The sequence below is a fragment of the Solanum tuberosum genome, unplaced genomic scaffold (assembly GCF_000226075.1).
Source record: "Solanum tuberosum cultivar DM 1-3 516 R44 unplaced genomic scaffold, SolTub_3.0 scf00029, whole genome shotgun sequence".
Lineage (NCBI taxonomy): Eukaryota > Viridiplantae > Streptophyta > Magnoliopsida > Solanales > Solanaceae > Solanum > Solanum tuberosum.
In genome coordinates, this window is record NW_006238955.1 from 914,943 (window position 1) to 915,218 (window position 276).

The following is a 276-nucleotide window of genomic DNA, read 5'->3' on the forward strand; positions in this document are numbered from 1 at the left end:
TATATCTTTTGAATATTTAAGTAAATAATTATTGTGATTTATAATATTTTATACAATTATTTAAAAAAAAATTAAACAACAAACAAAACGAATTAATCATAGGAAAATTACCAAACCATCCTTCAATACATCAATAATGGGTCTCACTTTTTGTTTAAAAAAATATGCATATTGGGAGGATATTTTTGTCCAAAGTGGAAATAGAATAAGTATAAAGCATTAAAGTCTTTTAAAATTTTAAATTGTTAATTCTTATTGTATGATTTGTAATACTTT